The sequence below is a fragment of the Natator depressus genome, chromosome 8 (genome assembly GCF_965152275.1).
Source record: "Natator depressus isolate rNatDep1 chromosome 8, rNatDep2.hap1, whole genome shotgun sequence".
Taxonomy (NCBI): Eukaryota; Metazoa; Chordata; order Testudines; family Cheloniidae; genus Natator; species Natator depressus.
The window spans coordinates 2,977,741-3,004,410 of record NC_134241.1 but is presented as its reverse complement, the minus strand read 5'-3'; the positions used below and the strand labels follow the sequence as shown (position 1 = coordinate 3,004,410).

Sequence of the window (26,670 nt, the reverse complement as noted above, 5' to 3'; positions counted from 1 at the left end):
GTCTTGTTCAAATGCTCAGGGTCATACTGATTGCAAGGTTTGGGGCAGGAAAGAATTTATCCCCCAGGTTACATTAGCAGGGATCTTAGGGGTTTTTTTTTGCCTTCCTCTGCAGCTTGGGTCATGGTATGCCAGCTGGAATCATATGGGCATATCTCACCCAATCAGTTGTCTGCTATTGCAGGATTGGCAAGCATTGAGGGCACCTCGGTCTCTCACATTCTTTGCCCGTGGCACACGGTTTAGTTCCCTGAGGACTGAAATCCTTTAGTTTAACTAAAGTCTTTGGGATAATATGCGGTATCTGAGTGAAAATTAATGGCCTGTGAAATACAGGAGATCTGATTGGATGATCTAAGGGGCCCTAGTCTGGCTCTAAACAAACTCTAGGAATCTATGAATTTTAATTGGGGAACTAGGTGGAAAACATCTCAGTTTAGAGGATTCTACTGCATTTTTTAAAATGCTAGACAGTAACATTATAAAATGGATCTTACTGTATAACACTAGACTTCCCTTCCGAGCACTGTAGAAATATTAATACAGCAGAAAAAAGTCAAAGCTATCTGAAGGGTCTCCTTGGGGAGCTGAAGAATTATCCCACAGCTTCCTGTGTCCCACCAATGAGGTGTTTCACTTGCTATGTTCCTGCTATCTTTCAGCCCACTCAAAGTGTAGCAATGTAGTGTCTAGATCTAAGATCCCTTGTACATTTTCCCTTCATAAATACAGTGACTCAGCACACCATAGGCATACTGAGCCACCCCACCATTAAACAAATACTCTCCTTAGTTTGCAAAATTCCCAGAATACCCGTGGAGTAGCATGGCATTTGAGATCTGAAGCATCAGAATGTCATGTAAAGTTCAATTAATTATTTTCTAAATGGTCACCAGAGCTGCTCTAGCTTTGATTAGGGTTCAGCCAGTATTATTGTGATCACAGTGAAGCCTTTCAGAGGAGGGAATGTTTGCCATTTTTTTTTGTTTACAATACAACTTATTCTTAGAAAAATGTTCATTTTTAAAAAATGAAAACCATTTTTTGTGGGACAAAAACTGAAATTTGTTGTGAAAATTCCTGCGTAGTCAAAAAGCCATTTTCCATTAATCCTCCATCCTCCCCGCAACTTTTTAATGGAAAATTTCCAACGAGCTCTTGATAGAAATCCCTTCCAAATAGTTTGCTTTCTACATTCATTTTTCTCTTTTAGTGATGTGGAGCTCCACCCAGTCTCTGAAACCTGCACGTAGATGACATTATTTACCCTCTATAAATCTGATCCAAAGCCCCAGTCTTTCCTCTGGCCCCAGAATGTGATTGATTGGTCCCTATGTACTTATACTGGAATGCATCATTATAGCTATATTAAACACTGATCATTTTGGGCAGAGGTGTGTGTGTCCCAGCTTAGATCTGTTTCCATTGTGATGTGCTTCTCTGATAAGGAAAGGTATAGGAAAGAGGCCACTAGTTTGGCCTTGTCTGTCTATATAAGAGAACCCCCCCATTGAATAACCCTCACAGACGCATCCATGGTTTAACTGGCTTTTGCCTGAGTTGGTTGGCAGGGTAGAGCACTAAGCACCAGAGCCTCTTAAGGGGTTTATAACATTCCATCTGAAAATACCTCTTAAATACCCAATTTTGAATGTTTTGTAAATTCCTTTTCTTTCTCACCCCACACCCCCAGGCTTCTCAATTAATGATGGAATAAATTGACCAACAGGACAAACAATTAACAGCTGGGGAAATGTACCCAGGTAGGTTTAGTTCTGCTTTTTCTGTCCTTAATTCAAGTTAATTTTTTTTTATCATTTTGTTTGGAAAATGTCCTTGAAAAGGAGCTTATTTTCCAGTCCAGTCACATCCTGGAATCCTTGTGTGTGTGTGTGTGTGTGTGTGTGTATAGAAGAAGTGTTTGGCATCTCAGTGAAATGAATCTCTCTCTCTCTCTCTCTCTCTCTCTTTCTCTCACTCTGAGCCCACCTGTTTGAACTGCACATCACAGCACACTGACTTACAACCACAAAGATGTTAGTTACTGAACATGGAGGGGGAAAATCCCACATTGATTTTACATGATCAATATTTTAAAAAGTTGTTTACGGGGAGCTGTAAAGAATAGCTTGCTTAGCCAGCTGTCTTAAAGGAGCCGTTGCTGGAGATGCTGAGAAAGGGTTTACTAACCTTTACTTGTTTATGCCATTAGAGATTCCTTCTATCCTTAGGGGTCTGGTTTCCCCCGATCTGTGTGTGGGTGTCTCCTGTTATCAGCCGTACTCAACGCTTCTATAGCACTTCATATATATATAAAGCATGGCACAAATATTAACTAGTTGTACTCACAATCTCCTCTCAGAGGTGCGGGAGTGTTAGCTCCATTTTACAGATGGGAATATTGAGACATGAAGGTTTAAAGGGCCAGATTCTGCCACACTTACCTGCATCCAGCAGTACTTTACTTTTTGAGTTCTTCCATGGATTTGAGAGGTAATGTGGCCTAGTGGAGAGGGCGCTGGACTGGGACTCGAGTCCTAGGATCTATTCCTGGCTCTGAGCTGCTGAGTAACCTTTGTAAGTCTCTTGACCTCTGTGTTTTCCCTTCCACCCTGCATCTGTCTTGTCTATTTAGTGTGCGAGATGTTCAGGGCAGGGCTTGCCTTTCACTGTATGTATATATAGTGCCGAGCACAATGGAACTCTGATCTCAGTTGGGGCTCGAAGTCCTACTGAAATATAAATGGTAAATAAATAATAACTCAGTGTGAATGAGGGTTCCGGAATCTGGATTTGCCTAAGACCAAACAGTGACAGGCAGGCCCAGGGTTAGAATTTGGGAGTTGTAGCTCTCAGACTTATACTCAGTCCATTCTACACCCAGGGCATGGCTACACTTGCAGATGTAGAGCGCTGTGAGTTAAACCCGCCTTCAGAGAGCGCAGTAGGGAAAGCGCTGCAGTCTGTCCACGGTGACAGCTGCAAGCGCACTGGTGTGGCCACATTTGCAGCACTTGCAGCGGCATTGGGAGTGGTGCATTATGGGCAGCTATCCCACAGAGCACCTCTTCCCATTCTGGCGCTGTGGCTTGTGGGAAAGGGGCGGGGGCTGCGGGGCATTCTGGGTCCTGTCCCAACGCCCCGTGATGCATCAGTTCGCATCCCAGCATTCCCTTTGCTTCCGTCCACGTTTGGCACCATCTTTCAATGTTTTTTGTACTGTGCGCTCTGTCTTCCCTTTCGGACTGCGGGAATGGAGCCCGAACTGCTGAGGAGTATGCTGACGAGTCTCGCCAGTACGTCACGTTTGGCAGTCAAGTTATTCCTTAGGATCCAAAGTGACAGTGAGGGCTCCGACGATGATATTGACTCGAGTAATGCATAGAACACGAGTTTGCTTGTGGCATTCAGGGACATGCTCACCACCATGGAATGCCGCTTGTGGGCTCGGGAAACAAGCACTGAGTGGTGGGATCACATCATGATGCAAAGTCTGGGATGACGAGCAGCGGCTGCAGAACTTTCGGATGAGAAAAGCCACTTTCATGGGACTGTGTGAGGAGCTCGCCCCCACCCTGCGGCACAAGGACACGAGATTGAGAGCTGCCCTGACGGTAGAGAAGTGGGTGGCTATTGCAATCTGGAAGCTGGCAACTCCGGACAGCTACCGATGGGTCGCTAACCAGTTTGGAGTGGGAAAGTCGACCATTGGAATCGGATTGATGCAAGTTTGCAAGGCCATTAATCGCATCCTGCTCAGAAGAACCGTGACTCTGGGTAACGTGCAGGACATTGTGGATTGCTTTGCACAAATGGGTTTCCCTAACTGTGGAGGGGTGATAGATGGCACGCGTATTCCAATTCTGGCACCAGCCCACCTAGCCTCCGAGTACGTTAATCGGAAGGGCTATTTCTCTATGGTTCTCCAGGCACTTGTGGATCACTGTGGGCATTTCACAGACATTAACGCAGGCTGACCTGGAAAGGTGCATGATGCACGCATCTTTCGGAACACTGGCCTGTTCAGGAAGCTGCAAGCCGGGACTTTTTTCCCAAACCAGAAGATCACGGTAGGGGAAGTCGAAATGCCCATTTTGATCCTTGGAGACCCTGCTTACTTTTTAATGCCATGGCTAATGTAACCCTACACAGGGAGCCTTGACAGCAGCAAGGGGCTGTTCAACAACAGGCTGAGCCAGTGCAGAATGACTGTGGAGTGTGCTTTTGGCCGTTTAAAGGGCCGGTGGCGCTCTCTGTATGGGAAGCTGAACCTGGCCAATGACAGCATCCCTGCGGTTATATCCACATGCTGTACCCTCCATAACATTTGTGAAGGGAAGGGTGAAGGATTCACTCAGGCATGGAACTTGGAGGTTCAACACCTGGAGGCTGAATTTGAACAGCCAGAGAGCAGGGATATTAGAGAGGCCCAGCGCGGGGCTGCAAGGATTTAGGGATGCCTTGAGGGAACAATTTGAGGCTGAAAGCCACCAGTAATGTCTGGTGCCCTGCACAGGAGTGAAGTGCAGTGGTTCCAATGTTAGTAGGAATCTGTGTTTGCTACGCTGACTTGCTGCGGGGGGTGGGGGTGGGCGCAGTAGTGTTCCACCTGCATGGCTACAAGCGCCAGGATAGAGTCCGCTTGGCGTTCCATTATGCTTATCAGCCAATCCATGCTTTGCTGCTGGAGCACCGTGCTTTTGGGCCGGCGCTCCTCATTCTGCTGGCAAATCCTCATTTCACTCTCCCGCCACTCCTGCACTTTTCGATTTTCATTACTTGAATGCTGCATTACTTCATGCAACATGTCTGCCTTGCTTCTAAGTGGCCTCTTTCTGATTCTTTGGAGTCTTTCGGCCGGTGATAACATGGACGGCTGAGATCTCAAGGTTGTATCTGTAAAGGCAAAATGCAACACTTACCAGAGACAGCATTGTTCACACCAGACAGAGCAATGATTCCCCCGTACGTAAGGGCAAGCACAGTCTATACAATAGCATAATTTGCCCATCCCAGAGCAAGCGCACATAACCCACGGGAGCCCCAAAATGGTGAGTAAGCACAGGGTCAAGCGTGACTGATTGTTTCACGGCTGTACTATCCTCTGGGTTTCTGCGCATTGGGGAGAGCCAACAGTGGCAGGGGGCCCCTATACTGAACTGGATGAGACCTTTGAAGAGATCACTGAGGCCGATTACCGCAATGTGAGAGAGCACATCAGCGCCCTATTCCACATCTTGGCATGCATGCAGCCCTAATCCTCCTCGCCCCAAAAGCCCACACTGAGTAACTTCCTTCCCAAAATAAAAGCTGCTTACTGGGAACCTCCTCTGGTGTTTGTCCTTCCCCAAGCACCGTCCGCCGCGACTGGCTACCTTCCTCCTGGCTTGAGAACAGCTCCTGGCTGCATGCATCTAGGGATTCCAGGATGTCTTCCTCCGCCTCAGCACCCTCGCTCCTGCTTTGCTCCTCTTTCTCCTCCTGCCTTGTTGCACTGGGATCTGAAGTGTCCATGGTGGTCCTCGGAGTGGAGGCGGGGTTGACCCCAAGTATCACTTCCAGTTCTTTGTAGAAACGGCAGGTCGTAGGGGCAGCACCGGAGCGGTTGTTTGCCTCGCGTGCTTTGTGATAGGCATTCCGCAGCTCCTTCACTTTAACCCTGCACTGCAGTACATCCCGGTCATGGCCCCTTTCCCTCATGCCCCTTGATATCTGCCCGAAGGTATCGTAATTCCTGCGGCTGGAGCACAGCTGGGACTGGACAGCTTCCTCCCCACAAACACTGATGAGGTCCAGCACCTCGCCATTGCTCCATACCGGGGATCACCTGGCACGTGGAGGCATGGTCACCTGAAAAGATTCGCTGAGAGAACTCCATGCCTGGCTGAGCAAACAGGAAGGCGATTTTCAAAATTCCCAGAGAATTTAAAGGGCGGGTCTGATGGTTGGTCACCTGAGGGCAGGGCAGTAGAGTTCAAAGTGATGACCAGAGTGGCTAGAACAGGCATTGTGGGACACTTCTGGAGGCCAATCAGAACACATTAACAGGACAGGTTGTCCATACTGGCGCTGCGGTGCTCCAGCGGGGGCACACGAAACATTATTCCACTCACCGAGGTGGATCACCAGGAGCGCTCTAGCTGCGGAGTCAGAGTGCTGTACGTGCCTTGCCAGTGTGGACGGGGAGTGAGCTAGCGCCCCTGGGGCTCCTTTATTGTGCACTAATTCGCAAGTGTAGCCAAGCCCCCAGTCTCTCACCTCTTAAGCCATGTACCTCTTTTACCAAATGGTAAAAGTACATGTTGCTCTTCGCAGAGTGGGGTGTGTTAGAGGGATCATTAATGCTCATAGCAGTTGCATGATTGGACAAGATTAAAAAGACAGGTCAGGGTTCAAATCGGCTAAAAACTTACTCCAATGAAAAAGCCTCAGACAGATGTGTAAATGTGAAAAGCTGTGGTAGGAAGGGACAAGTCAATTGAAAACTCTGTGCAAGACTGGACCTTTGCCTAATCGTTGTGGTATTTCCAACTCTGGAAGTTCTGGGAATCTGGTGAGGACCAAACTCATGACACGTACAGCCAGATTTGCAGAGCAAAGACATTGGAATCGCACCTTAACTTTGAATGCTTACCCAAAATGAAGCTTTTTAGGCTCAGTCATTAACTGACACCTCTGGACTTTTGTGTCATAACTTTTGAGGCCCTATCAGAGCTGTGCAAAGCCAAGAGGCTGCGTGGCAGAAGTTCATGCCAGCCTTTCCCTCAGTCCCAATTAGTGTGAGTCTGAGTCACCGTCCTTGAGTTACTTGTATGTCAACCTGTCACAGAAACACACAGTGAAACTCAGTGGGAACCACTAATTTGAGTGCGATTCGGAAACAAGACCAAAACCAGGCCCAACATTGCTTGGAATGGAGTCAAGTGTTACTCAAAAGGATCACACCCATCAGTAAATTTTTTTCAGTAAGCTTGAGCAGAGTTTTGCATTTCTCACAAAAATCTCCAGGCCTGGGGAATTTCATGTTTCCTGGTGCTCTAGTTCTGTGCCAGTGTTACTCTGAAGGAAGGGATACTAGGCTGATGGACCAAGGTTGACATATCCCAAGAACCATTACTGCTAATTAATATTCCTCACATATTTAAACATATTTGCTGAAAATTACCAGGTTCCCCCTTGCCATCACCTAGAGATCTTCAGGAATAAAAACCTCTGTCCTGCGAAACTCAGGGGCTTACTGTTATTATTATTATAGTAGCATCTAGAATAGAGCTGGATGGAAAATGACCCATCCTGTGAGAATTTTCAAGATTCTGAAATTTTTCCCATCCCAAATTGAGATGAAAAGTCAAAATCTCGAAATTTTTCAGTGAACTGAAGGTCTGAAAAAAAAATCAGATCAAGTCAATTAAAACATTTTGTTTAGATGATTTCAAAATGCTGTTTCCATTTGGACCTTGGACATTTTTTTTTTACGTAGTCTGTATTTAAATTTTGAAACAAAGTCATTTCAACCCAAAATATGCAACTGTTGTGTTTCAGTGCAAGGAGACGAGGGAGCAAACTACCTACCGCCCTCACCACAGACCCTGTTTGTCTGGTGGTGACTATTTATTTTTTATTTACTTACATTTCAAGTAGGATCAGTCTTCTGGCTGGTGATCTGACGAATGATTACACAAGAGTTGTCTCAGCTACCTTGATAAAATGTGGAGTAACTCCATTTATTCCAGTGGAGCTAGTCTCTGGATTTACATGGGTGTAACTGAGAGCAGGGTCTGGCACTCTGAGTACACAGCACCTTCAGTAACTATGACCTTTATGAACTATACCATCACGATGAGGATCCTGAATCTTCAAACCCTCAATTAAACTTCGTAGATGAAGGTCTACCTTCCATTATGGCTGGGCATTTCCATTGCAGACGATAGGAAGCAAGCAGAAGCTGACCCTTGACTGTACTTTAAGACTAACCTGAAAGAGGGTTATTAATGCTGTGAGCCAAATTCTCTGATTTTATGCCAGGTTTCAGAGTAACAGCCGTGTTAGTCTGTATGCGCAAAAAGAAAAGGAGTACTTGTGGCACCTTAGAGACTAACCAATTTATTTGAGCATAAGCTTTCATGAGCTACAGCTCACTTGTTCTGCTGGATACTAGTGTGATCTCGGTTACATCAGTGTAAGTTCAGAGTGACACTGTTGACGTCAGTGGGATCACTTTGGATTTATACTGCTGCAACAGATCAGAATCTGGTTTACAGATTTCACTTGGGCTGTATGTAACTCAGTGGAGAATCTGTACATTGCCATGTCTGTCTGGTTTTAAAGGTGGAATCTAGTCTCTTTATATACCCAGCTTTCTGAATTTGTGGCTATTGCAAGCAGAGGCATGATAAATTCCTTTTTAAGAAAAAAGGACTTTAATTTCAGTCCAGTTGCATCATTTCCTTGGTTCTTTAAAGTGTTATTCTTCTCCGTGGAGAAGATAATTTAAAGTGATACTTGACTATATTCACACACCTTTTCCCACCCGAGGAGAGCTGTAGCTGAATTGATTTGCATATGTATTGAATATATATTCCTAGGATGGCCACACCGAGATGCCATATCTCATTTACAGCATGTTCCTGCTGGCTCCGAGGCTTGTTAAAGGAAAGAGACTCTAAAAAAGAAAAAACGCATTACGTGTGGACTGCAAACATAAAAGTGACTGAAGTAGGAAGAGAGAGAAATAGACTGGCAGCCTGGAGACATAATAAGCCATTAAACCATTTAAGGGAGGCCTACCATGGCTTGCTGAGTTTGTTGTTCAATTACTATTACTGATGAAGTATGTCAATAATTATGATTTTCAGCCCGGCTTGACGTTTACATTTGTAAAAGTTTGAAAGTCCAACTGTACTAAAAATCAATGGAACAACAGCTGTATCTTCTCACAAAGAGGGCAGATTATGCCTCCTCCACATACTAAGAACTTTCAGACTGCAGGCTCATTAATGGACTGTGGCTACAACAGGCCATGCTGCGGAATATACCAGTGGATGGTAGGCACAGCCAGGCCCCCAGTGCAATGGTGGATTAACACATGGGCCTGGCCAATTTGGGGGCCCCCAAGCGCATGAACCTGGGTAGAAATGGGTGAACCACCAGCATGGGAACTGTGGCCATGCCCCCTGCTCCTCCTCTTCCCCCAGGGCCCTACCCGTGGTCAGGCCAGAAACCAGAGCCAGGAAATGATCAGAGCTGCCCAGGGAGCCTGGGCCAGTATGGGAAGCCCCAGACCCTCCATCTGGCCTGGGCAGGGGCTGAGGTACCCGAGAACAGCCCCCAGCCCATGTCCCCACCCCCCAGGTCATGCAGCTGCCCCCAGGACATGCTCTGTGGGGAGAGGAGGCCCTACGCCGGCCTGGGAGGTGGCGGGGAGCCCCGGGAAGGTCACAGGAAGTGAGGAGTTGGGCAGGGAGGGCTCCTCCAGCGCAACTCCCGCTGCTACTGGCCTGGACTCAGCAGCCACTGCACTCTGCCTGGGTTCGCTCAGTGCCTGCACCTGGCTCCCGCTGCCAGGCTGCCCCCGCCAGGTCCCTTCTGCTCCCGTAACAGGCTGCCTCCACCGCTGCCTGTGCTTTGCACCTGAGGCAGCAACCACATGCGGCGCCGCTCCTCCTTTTGCCTCTAGGCCTGAGGCTTGCAGTGTGCAGGGGCAGTGCCCCCCTGCCAATCCAAGCAACGCCCACGCTGCCGCTGCACCACCCCTACCTGAGGCTCCTACGCCCAGGTTAAAAAGTGGATGGGCATTACCCTCCCATTTTTAAAAGTGTGCGTGGGTACATGGCCCCCCTGATCCCCAGGGCATGGGGGGCCCAAATGTTCTTTGTGCCCAGAGCCCCAGTAAATCTTAATCCACCTCTGCCCCAGTGACTGAGATGAATAGATGAAGTGGGAGTGTTTGCATGATCTGGGTGGCTGTCAAGTTTGACCCAGGATGTAGAATTTAGTACAGTACAACAATGAAGCTTTTGCCCTGCAGTGGAGCAATTAAAGTTGACTTCATATGTCATCATCACTATCACCACCATTTGCATTCTTTAAAGGGGACTTTATGTGTCCTTTGTATTTTAGGAAGGCACCAGAGTCCAAATCTCTAAACTAGTAGGTGCTGAAAATAGCACAGCCAAGCTCCTGTGTATGTCAGCAGAACACAGATTATAGACTGTCCTTTCTCAGCCTCTCCATTTCCAGTTCTGGCGGTGGTATGGTGGTTTCCAAGAATGATTGCCTTTGGCCTTTTTGACATTCATGTTTAATTTGTATTTCACAGCAATGTAGCCATGCCACAAAACCACTCATTTTACCATGTCCTACCCTGAAGCGATTTCATTGAGAAGACTGGTATCAACTGTATAACACAGACTGCAGTGTGTGTCTCCAGCACCATACAGAGTAACACTCATTGTAAATCTAGAATAGATGCTGTGAAATGACACCCTCCGACAGGGTCCTCTTTTGGTTCTGTGCCTTCCACTTTGCTGGCTCTCAGGAAGGCTGCCCAGTAAACTGATGAAAACCCAAGTGTAGCTGAGTGGCCCAGAGATTTATGCAAGACTAAAAGCTCTCTAATGTAGTCAGTTAAGCACATTCGCTATTGAAACTGGTGTCAATGTATGAATAATATCTTTGCACTAGATCTTCAAGTCACTTGTAGGTACATCTTCGCTTTCACCAGCAAAGCATGGTTAAATGGTGCACAGGATTCTGTGCAGGGCCACTGTACTGGGATACATTTCACCCTGATTATTCAGAGACCTTGGAGGAAGACAAAGAACAATTCAAAAGTCTGATGTCTTTAAAACTGTCCTTTGCCTTGATTCCTACAAAAAAGAACATTAATAAGGTTAAAAGAACATTATGTTAAAAGAACATTGTTAAGGTTGCAAAGCTAAATATTTAGCCAGTGCAACCTTAATTCAGCTCCCTTGTGTGTATATATTATGATACTATCTTTAATTACATGATCACATACTATTTTTTCCACTTTTTTTTCCTGCTTCTGGTTTTAGAAGACTCATAGGTCAGAAAACAGGGCAAAATTTTCATCTGACCCTCAAAATGCTGGTCATTTGGGAGTTTTGCTCACCCCTGAGCTATATCACATCCACCCTTCATTGCAAGCATTTCCTCTTTAGTATAATAGTAAAGTGGCCTGAATGTTTGTGCAAAGGGAGAATATGTGATAAGAAAAGGTAAAAGGATTGAGAAGAAGCTCTGAGTTATCAGAGGTTTCCCAGGATGGCATCATCAAATCCCTTAGATCAGCTTCTCTTCATCGCTCTTTAGTAGATGAAGATGACAAAACAATTTAAGATGACCCAAAAAAGAGAAATGAAGATAATCTAAAAATATAATATGATCACAATTTATCCAAAGTGCCTCATCATTCTGGATTCATTTAATATGCACTGTAATAGCACTGGTCCTTATAAGGGCGTTTGGTATTCAGATGGATATCACAGTCACCTTCTGTAAGTATTGTGTTATAATTTAACAAAGGTTATTGGAAACTATAAATAAGATCTCACTCTGACTGTCTATAATCTGCCTTTGATGCATAAAAAAGGCATTTGGAAAAAAAATCACAGGTTCAGACAAACTGTAACTTAGAAGCAAAAGAATTTTCTGTTCATTAAAATATTAATCTCACTTTCAGCAGTAGGAAAAACATCCACCGGTATAACTCTGCCAAATTAATGTTTCTCCTCCTGATTTACACTGCTGTAACTTGAGAGTACAATCTGGCCCCCATCTCTGTAAAGCCTTTCTTCAATAATCATCATCATTATTATTGTTGTGGTTTTGCTATAGTTGGTCAAAAACAAAAACCTGTTTTCATGAAGAATTTCAAAAAAAGGAAGTTGTCATTTCAGAATGTTGGAAAGAGACCCATTTTTGTATTTTAAACCTCACTCCACAAAATTTTTCTTTTTCAAATTTTTATCAAGAACATTCACTTTTTTTGTTATTTTTGTTTACCATGCCACGTGGGTTTTGGTAAACAAAACACTTCTATTAGCTTTTTGATAAAAAATTTGAAAAAAATATTTTAAAAAGGCACAAGATTTTTGGTGAAAAATAGCTGACATTTTTCATTTTTCACCTCAGAATTTGTTTTTGAATGCAGCCATTTTTTGATTTAAAAAATTGTTTAAAAATTTCCAAGCTCTGATTAGTATCAATAATAATTCATGTGTCAGGTCAACTTCAGCATGCTGGTTCTGGGTTATGGAGTCTGTATTTGAATTGACAGAGATAAGACTTTCTGGTGGAGAGCCTTGGGCTTTGACATTCACTATGACCCACCATCAAGCTGAGTCTTGCTTGCTTAATGGTTTAATGCAAGATCCATGTCTTTCAGCAAGTCTGCATCTTAGAACTGAGTTGTGACATGGCCCCCACTGTCCCCTCTGAGAAATGAACCATCTCAAGTAATTGGCTTTACATTTCCAGGACAGGGAAGGGACATTTGTTCTTCTTCCTGGGGGAGTGGATATACTCCGAAACGACTTTCATTATAAGCAATTCATGGCACAGTCCAAAGCCTGCAACAAGCTCCTTGTGGGTTCAGGGGTCTGCCTGTGCAGAGCTCACGGCAGGTTCAGAGCCTGTGCTTGTACAGCTCCTAGCACAATAGGGCCCATATCCTGACTGAGGCCTCTGGATGCCACGATAATATAAATGATTCATACAGGTGCACTCAGACACTCCACAGATGAGTACTTCAGCAAAAGAGACAGGAACAGATTTTTTGAAGTGCTCAAGGCAGATTTCTAAGCACCCACAATGGGAGCCAGCTCTGTTCCCAACACGCTGGGCTCTTTTGAAAAGCTGGCCCATTATACCTACAGCATCAGAAACTAGCACAGTTCTTTATACATCCTTGAGTAGGAGTCGTCCCTTGCCCTGCAGGGCTCCCATCTCTCCGTTTGTGCTGGTGCACAAACATGTTTTTTTTTAAAAATCCTTCCTTTAGCTGGGATTCTCCTGCACCCTGGCCTCTAGCCGCGGACAGCACATTTCCTTCTGCTAAGAGCGTGATCAGTGGCTCCAGTCCCCAGGGCTGCTAATGGGATGTGGCATGGGGTGTTGGAGACACATTCACACCTGCTAAGGGATGATTCATCAAAGCAGGTCCTTGTTGGGATTGATTCCCCCTTGGAAATTTAAAGAGTTAATAAGTGTTTCCTTACATAGATTATAGCCTGGTGGAAGGGAGGTGGAAGAAGTTTCTTTTAGAAATACATTCATTTTAGTAGCTCTTCCCTCTAAGAAATGTGTCTCTGCTGGCTTCTCTCTTTACAAGAATGTATACCCTACCAGCAGGTCTCTCTTGCAAGAATTACGGCTGGTGAATAGGGGAGCTCCAGGACAAAATAACATCTAGCTTTCCCCACACAAGGGGTGTGAGGCTGCTTCTCTATTGTAAGAATAATACCCCTGCAGGAAAGGCTGCTCCCCCGACTAGGAATTACGGCCGGGCCTTGAGCAAAGGGCTAATACAGATCAACATGTTTTCCGTGTCACTATGCTGTTCCCCTCTGTTTGAGCTGACAGCTAATGCTGGGAATCTGCTGCATGTCCCCCGTGCCTGGAGGAGTTTGGATGTCAGCTGCAGGGGAGATGGGGCAGACATGGGCAGCCAGGCGTGAGCTGAGGGGAATAGTAAAGAGCAGCCAGAGAACAGGTCCCAAAGTGTCATTCTGGACCTGACCTTTAGAATGCAAAGCATTTGTCAGAAACCCAGAGGAAAGCCAGTCTCACCAGCCAAGTGACACTGAGAGGAAAGAAAGCGTCTCTGTCTTTCACACACCCATCCTCCCCCACATACCACACGGCGCTGGTGTACATTACAGAATTACTTCGGTATAACTACATTGCTAAGGGGTGTGAAAGTGCCTAGAGCAGGTCTACACTGTCAGTGCAGCTGTGCCAATGCAGCGTTTTAAGTGTAAACCTGCCCTAGGCCTGATTCTCCTGCATCTGGATACAAGTGCCTGTGCTGAAGCCAATGTGAGTCACACCAACCCATTGGCAAGAGAACGGGGCCCGATGACTGTAGTCTTGCTCAGTCCTAGATTCTAGGGGCTCTGTCCTCCCAACCCACCCCAAAGGTACAAGTAGCTTATCTAGTGAAATTATCTAGTTCTTTTTTGAACCCTGTTATATTATAGTCTTGGTCTTTACAACATCCTCTGGCAAGGAGTTCCACAGGTTGACTGTGCGTTGTGTGAAAAAATACTTCTTTTTGTTTGTTTTAAATGTGCTGCCTATTAATTTCATTTGGTGACCCCTAGTTCTTGTGTTATGAGAAGGAGTAAATAACAATTCCTTATTTACTTTCTCCACACAAGTCATGGAGGATAGGTCCATCAATGGCTATTAGCCAGGATGGGCAAGGATGGTGTCCCTAGCCTCTGTTTGCCAGAAGCTGGGAATGTGTGACAGGGGATGGATCACTTGATGTTTACCTGTTCTGTTCATTCCCTCTGGGGCACCTGGCATTGACCACTGTCGGAAGACAGGACACTGGGCTAGATGGACCTTTGGTTTGACCCAGTATGGCCATTCTTATGTCCTTATGTTCTAAAATGCAAGTAGTGTGTCTACTGCACTTTGTACCTGTCTAGTAAAACCAACCCCCATGTGTGAAACAACCGATACCAGCAGAAGCGCAGTTTTGCCCCTACAAATTGCATCTACACTTGGAGCTTCTGCGGGCACAGCTCTGTTGGTCAGGGATCACACCTCTTCACTCCCCTGAGTGACAGAGCTATGCTGTAGTGTAAACCTGGCTTCAGAGGAATACCAGAGGGCAGAGACTTGCTCAGGTGCCAGAGACCCAAGCTACGAAAGGGTTTGTGGGCTATCAGCAAGATATTGAACTAAACCCTTTGCTTCACCAGCAGCCAACGCAGATTGCAGAAATTAAAGATCATTTAACCTCTCTTCCCTCAGCGAAGCCAATCAAACATGCAAATCTCTTGTCTAGAGTAAGAAAGGCAGAGCACCCAATCAGAATGGGTCCCCTTTCATTCCCCAGGACACCTTTCTCCAGTGCCGTGCAGCCGAAGTGTTATATCAGCTGAGGTTCAGTACTAAGTGTTGCAGATTCTAGGTGCTGTGAGTAGTTGAGAACAGCAGCTGCCTCACCGAAGTGCTGAGCATGTGGAGCTCCAGCCCTGCCTGGTCACTCTGTGCTCTGCTCTGACATCTAGTGGAACAATTGTACTAAAGCATCGGATAAGCGAAGCCTCTGAGGCAATGGTTGGCTTCACTGGCTACAGCAGAACAATAGATTCCACCATGTACTCATTTGTTTTATTGCAGTTAATACAGCCAAAGCAATTGTGGCAGGAGAAAAGAAAAGCCCTCAGCCTGAACAAAGAGCAGTCCTTAATTGATAGCACTTCAGTCCTCTTCCCTTGAAGAATGTACTTCCTTGTTGCCAGCTGAATGGTCTTCTAGCTGCAGTAGTTTTCGGCAGCAATTTCACAGTTACCTTGTGATTAACTCCATGAAATAAAATATAACTAGCCCACCATCCCAAGAGGTTTCAGGGTAAAATCTTGTGAGGCCTTGTGATAATCCCTGTGATAAATGTGAAATCATGATGGGCTACATTTTCAAAGAGGTCTCTCAGAATGCATCCGCACAGTCCGGGAGCACAGCTCTTTGCATTAGAGCGAGATGAATAACTGATTTGTCAATTTGGTGGCAGTTCCAGAAAAAAATGGTTTCAGATTGAAATGAATCTGAACATTATGGGGAATTTTTGGGGAATTGCCCATTTCAGGTCTGTTCCTGAGCCGGCATTTGAACCTGAGTCTTTCACATTCTAGGTGAATGCCCTAAGCATGGGGCTGAAGGTTATAACAGGGATGGAGGTGGCTGTGGTGACAGCTGCAGCACATCCACCTCCACCTTCTCCTCTTTTGGCCATTTTGTGAATGACCAAAGCTATTTGTGTCGAATATGTCAATAGTAAACTTTCGGGTCAACTGAAACTTCATATTTTGTCAAATAAACAATTTGTTGGAAAAATTTGACCCAACTCTAGTTTGCATACACGAAGCCATCTCTTTTCATGCATGAGACAGGAGTTGTGCATGCAAAGGAGCATTTTGTCTACACGGGGAAGATTTTCAAAGCTCCAAATGGGAGCAGGGCATCTGACTGCCCTTCGTGCCTTTGCAAATCTCACCCATAATGGTGATGGGTTCCCCCTGGGGTGCCACTGAGCCCACTTGACTCACCAGCCTGGACTGCCTTTCATGCTGTGGTGCTGTGATAAATTGTCAAGCTCTCCAAGCTTGCTCTTTCACCAGCTTACACACAGATGGGGACATACCCAGCTGCATCTTCACACATAGATGCTGAGGTCAGCTCTGGATGGGAAGGCTCAGCTAAGGCACCTCCCAGTTGCTAAGGCATGCACCCCCCTCTGGAGTGTAAACCCAAAATTATACTGTCTTGCGTTGCACAGGGAACTGTGCAGTGTAAGTTCATAAAAGTCGCCCCCTCCCTCAATGTGCCCCAAGTTATGATTTCTACACACTGGTTTTAGACAAAACAAAAACAAGTTTAGTAACTGCAAAAGATAGATTTTAAGGGATAGCAAACAGATCAAAGCAGATTTCCTTAGTAAATAAACAAAACCACAAACTGAGCATAACACACTACATAGGTAGGATATGAGTTAGAAAATTCTCACCCTGAGTGATAAACAGGCTGGCAGAGTCTTAAGGCACAAGTTGCCTTGGCTTTCCCAGGTTTTCATACACAGGCTAAAAATTCCTCTAGCCTGGGACCATCACTTCCCACAGTTCAGTCCTTGCCCCTCAGGTGTTTCCAGGTGTGTTGTTGTAGGGAGAGTGAGGTCCCATCATGATATAATTATCCCCCTTTTATATCTTCTTCCCACTTGCTGGAAAGCTCTTTTGCTGTGACCTGGGTCAAACAGTCCCCATTGTGTAGTGCTATCTCTGAGAGTTTTCTGTTGTACACAGTTCCTGGGTAATCCTTGTGCTTTTGTGCTTTTCCTCAATGAGCCATTCACATGTTTGGCCTTTTTACTGTTGTACCTGAAAGGCTGCTTGTGGATGTTTTCAACCTCACAACAGGTTTCAGTAACACACACAGAGCCAAACTTCATAACTTCACACACAGCGATAACACACACAATCCAACGAGATATTAATGTCTAGCAGATCGAGACTTTTAGAATGATACCTCACAAGGCATACTTTGTACAAAACATATCCTAATTACATGACAGTGGTGAATATTGGAGTGCCAGGGTGTCACAGGGGCAATGCATGGATCTCTCACCTCTGCTGAGTAGACAAACGCGGGATTTGTTGCTCGTGGAAGGGTATACTGGCAAATTTTATGGTTGTAGTTTTATAGGCCCTGTTGCATATTTGGCTCTATCTGTGTGTTGCTGTGATATGAGCTAGTATGCTTAGATAATGCTGATAATGGTAGTGATCTTCCCGATTATATGTGGTCCCTTTAGACTACGCTAGTGATATGTATGGCAGATGAGTAAACCCTTCCAAGTTCTATTTGCAAAGGGATTTGCAAATTTGTGCATGTGATTGGTATAGTTGGCATGGACTGGCAGATCCTGAGCACTGAAGAGGATAAACCCAGTTTTCTCGTGGTCAGATTGGCACTGCCATGGTTTGGATCTGACAAGTTCATGTTTGTTCACACACAGGTTAGCCCTGTTTGGTCCCTTCACCACAAGCAGGATCTCGTTGCTGTCCTGATGCAATTCTAGCTCTCTATTCCCAGGGAAACAGTCTGCAGAAATTGGATCAGGACTGTTATGTAAACCAAAATATAAAAGAGTAATAGTGAGCCAGTTCCCACTCCCTTGGTGGGGAATGACAGGAGTGAGTACAGGCTTCTGGCAGGGAGACATAGAGATGAGATCTCACTTCTGCTGCAAAAAAGAAAACTCTGGTCTCGGGGAAGTTTCAGAAGCTGGGATACAGTTATGAAAGCCAGATGTAAAGCAGCCCATGAGTGGGGGACTTATAGAAGCTAATAATGTGCCAGGCCACAGTCTGAATAAGATAAGCCACTACAGGGGCATGTAGTCTCTCTTTGTGACTTTTCTAGTTGCATCAGAGAACTCAGCTAACACACAGCCTCTCGCACTGAGAAGGCAAGTGGCAGTGGATCCTGCTGAGCTGGGCTGGCCCTCCCAGGCACAAGGGACAAGCTCAACCAGTCAGAGGCCCCGGAGATAGACCACGTGATTCACCCCACCTGACCTCTTGTGACAAACAAGGCCCAGGCTCGAAATAATGGTGAAATGACAGCTTGAGGCCTTCCAGATGGAGGAAAAAAGCCCTATGGACACCAGGGAAAATGGAGCAAGCCATTGCTGTCCCAGAGATGCGCTGCTCACCCCAAGAAGGCTGATTTGGGCTGCTGCATTGTAGTCGGAGTCAAAAGCATTTGCATTGCTCGCCTCTCCCCTTCTTGGTTCTCTAACTAATAATAGTGGCAGTTTCACAGAGTAGCTGCTGTGCCATAAGCCAGACGCAGGCAGGCTGCCTGGTGCTTGGAGGAAGGAGCAGCGACAGTGAGCTCACGTGGAACTAACACTATTGTAACGTCGGAGTGGAGGGCAAACGCAGGCTCTCCACATCTTCTGGTGGGTTTTCTTGTGCCGTTTGGTGACAATACACATGGCTTAGACAAGGATTTAATTAAGATTTTAATAAGCCAGTCTCTGCATACTAATTAAGAACCTACTTGATTATTTCCGCATATTTTGTGAAGTTCAAGAAATTGGTCACATTGCTATTAAATTAGCATATAATGTCTGCTGCAATTATCATCTGATGTAATGGGGCTGTTATTATGTGTGAATAAAATAGCGATTGATGAATGAAATCCTACTCTCTGAACCACAGCAATTATTTAAGCAGGGCAGGTATATTTTTTGACCAACCGAGCAGGTCACAGTGAAAGATCAGCCCAGGTTGTGAAGTTTGGACTTTGGAATTAGTACTGGCTCCCAACCACCCCAGGACTCAGCTGTCTTTGCTTTTTGTGTCCCTCTTTGGCCCATCAAAGAGATCGGCGTGAGCTGGGGTCTGGTTTGGGCCTGTCTCTATTTTTAATATTAACTTTATATTTGTTTAACACACAGGGCCAGATCCCAGCTGACCTGAAAAGACTGCAGCTCTTAACATTCCCCTGTGTATTACTCTGATCCCGCTGCTGCTCTGGGCTGGCCGGCCCCTCTGTGTTATGTTAGAGCAGCCTGAGGTGTTGTCTAACTTACACTGGCTGCGATAGTCATACAGACAAGTATCAGCATAATGCAGGGACATCCCAGCTATACCTCTTTCCTGTGGCCATAACTTCTGTCCCCTATATTGGCAGTGGGAAGGGGGATATGAGCTCTGCATGGCCATCCGGAGGATCAGCCTTACATTGCAGTCTGCTCTGAGACTACTAAATTGGTTTTGGGGCCAGATTGCCCTGCTGAAATAGAGCAAAACAGATTCACATGCATCACAGCCAACTCGGGCAGGGTTGCTAGGGTGAAGGGGGTGAGGGCAGGGATGTTGTTCTGCCCCAGCTAATTCTGGTCTCCAGAAGAGTCTCTTGGGTTCATAGGCAGCTGGTATAAAGTAGGACAGCCTGTGGCTGGGTACTGGTCTGGAACCAGGATGGTCCCAGGATTGGGGGAATACAAAGATAGCTTGAAGCCACTTTTGCACCATCCTTCCTGAGCTGTGTCGATTGCAGCTTAGCTACGGTGCAAGGAATGGGCCACTGAATCTTGCAGTCCAACTATACTGTAGCTATGAAGAAAGGTGTGGGTGGTCCAGGTTTCCGTTACGTAGTAGGAAAAGCCATATGAACTACACTGACCAGGTGTTCTGGAGATGGCCAGTTGTCCTTTTGCTCACCTTCTGTTGACGATGCCTCATAATTTTTAACAGTACTTGCTTTGGAATAGTGTTGGCATGGGGCTGCCCCTCTGCGTCTCTGTTTCTGGTCCAGTTTTTAAGCAGCAAGAGCAGTTGCTAAATCCAAGAGAGCTAAGACAGCATCACATTGAGAAGAGTTATAGAATCATAGAGTATCAGGGTTGGAAGGGACCTCAGGAGGTCATCTAGTCCAACCCCCTGCTCAAAGCAGGACCGATCCCCAATTTTTGCCCCAGATCCCTAAATGGCCCCCTCAAGGATTGTACTCACAACCCTGGGTTTAGCAGGCCAAAGCTCAAACCACTGAGCTATCCATCCCCCCATTGTCTTATCTTCCATCTACTGAAGATATCTAGTCCAGTGAGCAGTGCGCTCTCTCTGAATTAGGAACATATCATACTGAAGATGTGTGTCTGAGCATGTGACACATGTGAATGTCATGTGTTTTGTGTGTGGAGGGCCAGGGAGGAGAGACTTATGCATATGTCACGTGTGGCTAAAATGCATGTGCTCACGTAGGCATCTTGTGGTCATGTTCAGCGGGGGTGGGAAAAGGGAAACTTACAGAGACTGGGTAAGTTTGTTTTTTATGCAGCTCAGCTTCCATCCGATATTCCCCCGTTCTGTGTTCTGCAGTAGAATATACAGGCTCCCAATGTCCCTGGGTGGGCAGATCTCCCAAGGCCCACAGCTGGCTTGGCAATGTGTCTTGTGGACTGACTTTGAGAACTCTGATTTGTACCATCCTTTCTAGAGGTTTGAGTTCTTGACAACTGACTAGGCTTTGCATGTTTACACTATGCCTATTTTTCTACCCCATGAAATCCCATTGTCTGAGCCAGGTGTCCTTACATGAGCGAGTGCTGGCCTACACAAAGCTTCCCAAACAGCTCTAGTTTGAAAACGCTTATTGAAGTGATCAGTGACTGTCAGCGTCATTATTTATTTGTATGACATTAGACCCTCGACGCCCCACGGTGCAAGCCACTGTTTAAACACATTGTAAGAGACAGTCCTTGCCCCAAAAAGCGACAATCTGACTAGAAAAAACAGAGATGGGAAGCGGAAGCAGAAGCATAGAGAGATGAAGTGACTTGCCTGAAATCAAAAAGCAGGTTAGTAGCAAAGATGAGATTAGACTCCAAATCTCCTGGCTCCTAATCCAGTGTTCTATCCACTGGTCATACTGCCCTCGCTCTGCTTTGATTGCTACAACCTATAATCAGTTATAACTATTACTGTTTATAACTCTGTTGAAAAGTGGGCTTCTGGCTTTCGCCCATGCTGCTCTATCCTCCTGGGAAGGAGAATGGAACTGCTATTGTTTATAAAGATCTCATTCCCCTGATAAGGCACTGGACACACAGGCATCTAAGTTAGCTAACTATAGCAAAGCAGTTGATCAGCATGTCACCCATTAGTGCTGTAGGTGGAACTGCACTTGATAGGAATTACATTAAATGGATATAGGAGACCTGGGGATAATTGATCAAGCTAGTCTTAAACGTGTTTGTGGAAAGAAAAAGCCACATAACAGGCACCTTCCTCATTAGCCTCTCTGCAGAACTAAGCAGCAGGAGGAGGTGCTGTGGGTCAGATCCTCAGGTGGTGTGAATGGGCAGCGCCCTTTCTTCTTCAATGGAGCTATGCTGATCTACCCAAAATGGCATTCTGTATAATACAGGCGGGATCTGGCACGTGCTGTGGTGTTTGCAAACGGAACTGTGCTTCTCTAGTTATATAAACAGACTCTTAGGGTGATTTTTAAAAAATGAAAAGCCCGACGCTTACAGAGAGGGGAGGAAAGACTCAGAATGTTGGGATAAACAGGTTTATTGTCATTAGCCTTTTTTCTGGGGTCTGCTGGCATTACGGACAATAATAAAACCTGGCTCCAATATAGTGCTTTCCATCTTTAGATCTCAATGCATGTTACAAAGGAAACCAGTATTGTTATCCCCATTTTACTGATGGGGAAACTGAGGCACAGGACAGTGAAGTGACTTGCCCAAGGTCACCCAGCAGGCCAGTGGCAGGGATGCAAACTGAATCCAAGTCTCCTGAGTCCCAGCTCAGAGCCTCTGCTAACATAAGTGGCTGCATCTCCATGAAATAAGCAAAGGGATGCTATGCAATGGAGTTGTGTCAGTGATTAAATTAGCCCATATATTATCCACTCAGTGCAAAGTCAGGGGATTGTTTTCCAGAAAGAAATTTCTTTAGTGCTAGCGTGGCTGCAAAATAGACTTGTCTTTTGAGTCTTTTCTCTCCTTACACAAGTACGAGGCCTTTCACAATCAAAGGGAGCCTTAATGCACCATTTATAGCTCTGCATTTTGCTCTGTTATTTGCATTCAACATTGATTCCCTTTATTTCAAAGCGGATAGTGACAAGATTTGTGAATTATTCCCAGCCGCTATCTTCACGAGTCCAAACAGGAGAGTTCTTTCCCTGTCACCATTGGGGATTGTAACCTCCATGTAATGTGCCTGGCCTCTGACCCTGCCTCCGCTGAAGTCCATTACAAACATTTCTTTATACCATAGCATTCATCTTCCTCCGACGGGTATATTTCACAAGTCTTGCAAAGAGTGTTGTTAAAGGGGAGATTGTATTGCAATAAACTGATACAATGATTTAAGGTCTCAGTTCAGGAAAGCACATTTATTCAGGACAGCATTTAAGCATGTGCTTAAAATTAAGCATGTGCTTAAGACCCATTGAAGTTAAGTTTTCATGTATAAAACACTAAGTTTCTAGCCCTTATGATTGCAGAGAAAACAAGACACAACCCAAAATATGTTGTTTTTTTTTTAATCCAATGATTTTTAAGCCAAGCTCATGGTTTTTGAATGTTTCATTGAAATCACTGGGATTTAAGCACATGGTTAAAATTAAGCATGTGTTTAAATGCTGTCTTGAGCATGGAATAGACTTAAGCATGTACTTAAATACTTTCCTAAACTGGAGCCTAATTAAGTTAACGATGATTGTTTTGTTTGTAGTGGCAATCCCTTCTTACAGTTATTGACAGCTAGCTCCTGCTACTGCACGGAATCCCTAGGAAAGAAAACAAACATTGCGACATAGGCACAGATAAAAATCAAGCCGTTTATTTTAAAGAGAAGTCCGATTTTCATCTTTTTCAATAAAAGAGGAAACTTGATTAAATTCTCTACACTTGTAAGCGCCATGCTTTCAAATCAGACCTGACACTAAGTAGGTTAGTGGGAGGGGAGCTTTAACAAATTTCCTTTAACAGAACTTGATGTGATCCTCTGACCTGAATTTTCAGTCTTAATCTGCTTTATAGAACATGCCCGATCCTCAAACAAATGTAAAAAGCTTAGCTGTTAATTTAGAACAACAGCTCAACAACAAAACAAAGCAATTCTCTAAGAAACATAAAACCACAACCTAAGTATACAGGGAGTCAGCCAGTTACAGTAATATATTGTTTTTCAAAGGAAGAAAAGTTGTTATTGAAAGTGTTAAAGAAGCAAACCTGGGACTAAGCCCAAAGCTACTGAAAGGGGCTTTTCATGATACATCCCCCTGAAAAACTACAACCCTCCCATAAGTCATCAGATATGGTATTGCAAAGGCATTTAGATGTGAGGTCCTGTCAAGCAATGCAAAAGCCCAATGATGTATGGCCCAAAGGAGTTTATCTTGCTCTGGGAAAAAAAGAGCTTGGAACTGACACTTTATATTTCGAAGCCAATAAAAACATCTTAAAATAACGCCCCCTCCCTCCCTCCCTCCCTCCAAGAGCAGCTGACAGTGAGAGAGAGAGAGAGAGAGAGCGCAGGGGTGGGAGAGCAGCGATCACAAATGATTCAATTTCTGGGTCTGAGAACTTTGTTGTGGGCAGTGCAATGTGAGTGATTTATAATTAACTCTAACATGAGGAATAAAATGCAATGCTTTCATAACTTTGCTACAAAAATAACCACATTCACAGTGTTTGCAAAATTGGAAACAAATGTCCCAAGGAAAACAAGAGCTCTTTGCAGCCTACCCATGCTTTAGAGAAAGGAATATACTGGAATTCAATCATTACCTCAAATGATGAGCCAATATCATTTGTCATGGGAAAATCATCTGGGTAAAACAGGATTGCTCCATTACTCCTCCATGACTCTAACAAATAATTGTACTGAAATATCTTAAATTAAAAGCAGTTCAGTCTGTTTTTTTGTCTTTGGCAGCTAAGTTTTGTCTTCTTCTGTTTCTGGTCCTCAAGGACCTGAAAGTGAAAAGCAGTACATTTAAATACGTACTTTTGGCATAATCCAGCCAGTGTTTGAGAAAAGACTCTCGTGTCCTGGGTGGTCATCTGAGTGTTCTTGGACAATGGGCATGCAAAAACATCTGATGGGGCTAGTGACAGCAAAACTGAGCCCAATGGATTTTTGTTTAAGTGAGGTATGATTTGCCAGTTTGGTGGGTACTAATTGTGAGCACATGAGTAGACCCACTAAAATCAACCGGACTACTCAAAGCTAAGTATATGCTTAAGCACCTTGCAGAGTCAGGGCCTGAATTAGATAAATTAAAAGTTGAGAGGTTAGTTGGCCCATAACGCTGTGCTGTATAATGCCTTGGAAAATAACAGTGAAGATTCTATATTGGCTCATGAGAAAGTAAAAGTGAAAAGTTTCTCTAGGAAAGTATTGAACAAATCAGAACAGTGCTGCCACCCTGCATGATCTTATTATGAGTCTCATGGTATTGGAACATTTTTCTTAAAGCCCCAGCTCTTGGAGTCATGGGATTATATGAAAATTTCAGTTTTTACTAAAAAAAATAAGCTTCTAGGTCTAAGGATTGCACATGAAAAGGAATCCCCAATTTTTTTTAAAGTCTCATCATTTTTAAACCAATCTTATGATGTTTTGGGGGCCTGATCCCTGAATTTTTTTGAATACTGGAAGTTGGCAATGCTGTAGAAATGAAATGGAAGGGCATGACTCAGGAAAACAGCATATTGCAGCTTAAAATTCTTGTCTATTATTCATGGTTCCTTATCTTCTGGCTCCTGACTTGGTTAGCTATGTCTGATAAAGCCTTCCAGGGACAGACTGAGTTCTCCACAGTGGTATCCTCTCCAGGCTTCACCATAATTATTAATATGTCCTGTTACAAGGCAACCATAAATGTGCTAAGTGTTGTACAGAATGTAACTGTGCAAAGCAATTAGTGGTGTCCCGACCCACATGTGTTTACAATATAAAAGGCACAAGTTGATACAAACCATAGCTACTTCACAGTAGAGCAAACACAATGCTACACAGAAAAGGGAAGACTGAAAGCAGATACTCAAGATAATGAATGCATCCTTGTGATCTATATTTATATCTACAGGCCATTGGATGATGTAAGAATGCAGGTCATAAAAATGCTTTTCAGATATAATATCAGGGATTGATTGATTGATCTATCTAGCTAAGTAATTTAATCTTTAAATGAAAGGTGCTAGGTAATGTCAGTCATTATTTTGGTTCATTTTGTACATTTTCTTTCTTTCTTTCCAGTTGCACAATAAGAACTCCAGTCAAATGCACCCCTTAGAAACAATAAGATAAACCACCTCTGTCATTTACTTCCATTGTAGGAAGTCTTAACAGTGCTGTCTATTCATTAACACCTCTGGCTTTGTGATCATTCATCCGCAGAACCACTGCAAGATTTGGTGATTTGAAGCCTGTGAAGCCTAATTTTGATTCATGAGCTGGAATTTCCATAGCACAACCCTTGAAGAGCTTGAAATCTGGCTTCTGTTTTACCCAGCCTCATGGACATGCAATCAACCTGTCTGGAAGATTTTGATGACGTCATACAGAGCAAGCACAGAGATCTCTCCCTGATGGACAAACTCTTCAAAGTGGATTGACAACAAGTGAGCTTTACAAGATGGTCCTAAGCATACAGATACTGTTTAAAGGTCTCTCCTACATTTCTGAAAAATTCACTATTTTTGTTACATAGATTTTCACTTTACAGTTTTTTCTCTTTAATTCAATATGGTTTTGCAACTCTCAAATTTTGCTTTATTTGGAATATTAACAAAATGGCTGTTTCCCCCCCAGATAAAAAACATACAAAGCTGCACTATTCCACCTATTTTTGATACAAAAGACATCTTTGCATGGAAAATGGACTCAATTTTGAATGAAAAATGAACTACTTTTGTCAAAAGTCCATGAAAATTGCCCTATTTCCCAATTCATAACAGGTGAAAAACCTTGTTTTTCCATAATTTTGTATTTCATTACAAATATTTACACACACCTCATCGTTCTTTGGTTAAGAACATAAGAATGGCCATGCTAGGTCAGACCAGTGGTTCATCTAGCCCAGTATCCTGTCTTCCAACAGTGACTGATGCTAAATGCTTCAGAGGAAATGAACCGAACAGGGCCATTATTGAATGATCTGGTCCCCAGTCATTCAGTCCCAGCTTGTGGCAGTCAGAGGTTTAGAATAATAAAATCATAGAAGATTAGGGTTGGAAGAGACCTCAGGAGGTCATCTAGTCCAACCCCCTGCTCAAAGCAGGACCGACCCCAACTAAATCATCCCAGCCAGGGCTTTGTCAAGCCGGGCCTTAAAAACCTCTAAGGGTGGAGATTCCACCACCTCCCTAGGTAACCCATT

At 44.5% G+C, this 26,670-nt stretch overlaps 1 long non-coding RNA gene across 1 annotated transcript in view; it reads left to right on the top strand.

Annotated features, from left to right (window-relative positions):
• The window catches only part of LOC141991849 (uncharacterized), a 40,533-nt gene extending 14,438 nt beyond the window's left edge, over window positions 1-26,095 (top strand). Inside the window, exons 6-7 of the long non-coding RNA XR_012640484.1 lie at window positions 1,694-1,763; window positions 25,689-26,095. This is a non-coding gene — a long non-coding RNA (uncharacterized LOC141991849). The remainder of the gene's footprint in view (window positions 1-1,693; window positions 1,764-25,688) is intronic.
• The last annotated feature ends 575 nt before the right edge of the window (window positions 26,096-26,670 follow it).